A 2658-nucleotide genomic window follows, 5' to 3' on the forward strand; every position below is an offset into this window, starting at 1 on the left:
CAAACAATAGGTAATCATCATCAATGCGAAAAAATCCCCTTTGAATCGAATGTTTATTTGTGTCATATAAGACAATATTTGTGTGTTTAAATCAAAACTTATTTAACTCAAACACGTTAATGTTCAACTCAACAAATTTAATTCGAATTCAGTCAATTCTATCTTTATTACAAGGTCAAACAAATTTTTGTTTGATTCAAGCAAACTTTCCTCTGAGTGTAGTTCTAATCTTCGGTTGCAGGAGCGTATTCAAGTTCGTTGTGGAGTTTCAAACGTATAATTTCCGCTGAACAACTTAAATTGTGCCCCCCCCCCACCCCCACGTACGGATGCCTAAAAATGCCCACGGTTAATTGACCCAGTCGGTTATTATTAAATACCTACTTCAGTAAGATGTTACTATCTCATTCTGTAACAAATTCGAATTCGTTTCATTTTTTTGAACTTTTGTTCCAAAATAGTTGTTTGAAATTTATATTTCTCTGTAATTAATGCGGTAATTTGTCATTGCCAAAAATTGCATTTTTTGTTGTGACAATCATTAAATTTTCTAACCGACTTGACCTAATCATATTTAAATTCTTTCTCTCACATACTGTTAAAATTACGGATTTTTTCGTATCATGTATCGGACAGTTGGCATGTTTCCCACACCCAAGTATGGGAAAATTCTAACACAGTTTGGACAAAGTGCCATGCACGTACAATTATTTTCTCATAAAGAACAATCTTCATTTTTTGCAGAGTCAAGTTCACAATTTGAGTGCTTACCGAATGGCCAGCCTATTCCTGGTGTTCCTCGTGGCAAATCTTATAACTCATCAGAAAGACATCCTTCTCCTGTCAGATCTCCTTCTTTCATCAGATCTCTTTCTCCTGTTATATCTTTATCTCGAGAAAGACCTTATTCTCCTGCTAAGTCTTTTCCTCTTGAGCCTCTTCAAAATGCCAGGTCCGAATCTCAAAGTGACAAGTCCAAGCCTCTTCGTACCAGGAACAGGTCGCCTCCTGTCAGATCCATGGTTCCACCTACTACGATTCATGACTATCTCGGACATAAATATGAACTTGACCTACTTGAATTGTTTCGAATTAATTCCCGTAGGAATCCGCACCGGATATTCCGACTTCAAAAATACACGTTTCCTGCGAATAAAGAAATTCGAATACTAGTGGATTCAAGATACTATTGGCGGATGCCCACCCAAGAACAAATTGTATTGTCGACAGCTAATGGTGACGTTTATGCACTATTGGAGAAAAACAATGTTCTTGTTGGAATATATTCATCTAATTGGCCTCGCACTGGTTATTCACGGGCAAAAGTAAACATGCTAACAGGCAGTATTACCCAATTGACGAAAATCGAAATAGCGGAAATTCCTGTAGGTCATCATACTAAAATCCCATTGAATTACAAAGTACAGCGAATAAGAACTTCATGCTCTACGCCATCAATTTAATTTGACAAATTTAAGCCTAACAAGATGAACCTGCAATATTGAAAAATTCATTTAGAAAGTTGGAAGTATTCTCGGTTAGATTCTTTTTATAGATAACCATATGTTTAGTGTCTTTTTAACAGTATGTAAATATAGTTCATAAAAGTACGTATTTCCTTTTTTGTCAGTGTAATTCAATAAGATTCTCGAGGATAAATCGAAGATAAGTGGCTGTTCTACATTACCGATCATTTTCCACTGAAAGCTCTTTCAAATCAGATCACTAAGAGATTTACGTTCACATGACCAAGCCGTTCGTGCTTCAATTTTAAATTGTCACGAGAAGCTGCATCTACCTCGGAAGGTACCATCGTAGAAAACAACATTCTGTTGGAATTATTCGACGTACGAATCGCATTTTCAGCTTACAAAATCATCAGTAATTTATATTTTTTTAAAAATATAATACAATTTTTGAAATAACCTTGCAAATTTAATTTACGAATATTTGTGTGGTTTTCAAATTGGTTGAAATTTGAAATCGTTAGAAATTCTAGATATTTAATGGTATCTTAGCATTTCATTAATAGGAATAACGCGATAAGAATAAAAAGTTGGGCAATTTCTTCATAACTAAGTATTTTTAAACAAAGCTTCGTTTGTTCTATCTTGTCTAGGGCCGATGAGAAATTATTAAACAGTTTTGTTAAAAAACAAAATATTTTGCTTTATAATAGCCCTTTTCGTAAGGCCATTATTAGTTAGTTTTATGTATACATGAGCCCACAAAATTTTGTTTCTGTTTGAACCTTATTAGACCCTTTCGAAAATATTTCTAAATTATTTGTGAATATTTTAAACAATGTTCAATCATTTGTTGTGCCTCGTTATGTGAGAAAATAACTTTATTTTTTCAAAAATAGCTTTAGTTAAGATAATGGAATTTTTCTCCTTGGAATGAATTATGAAATATAAATATTAGTATCTTAGAAAGAGAGTCTTTCTGCCTGTAAACTAGCAGATAACGATTGAGACATCCTATACATACTCCTACAAGACTTCAGATTATTTATTAGATACAGTGTAAATAAAATCTTCAATTATGCGTGATTCAGTTTTTCCCCTAATTTGACAAAATGGACATCGTTTATACTCTACTCTTTATCTTGACTGTCATTCTTAATTATATCGGTAAGTGTAATATATAATATAATTA

This window comes from Belonocnema kinseyi, chromosome 9, assembly GCF_010883055.1.
Source record: "Belonocnema kinseyi isolate 2016_QV_RU_SX_M_011 chromosome 9, B_treatae_v1, whole genome shotgun sequence".
Lineage (NCBI taxonomy): Eukaryota > Metazoa > Arthropoda > Insecta > Hymenoptera > Cynipidae > Belonocnema > Belonocnema kinseyi.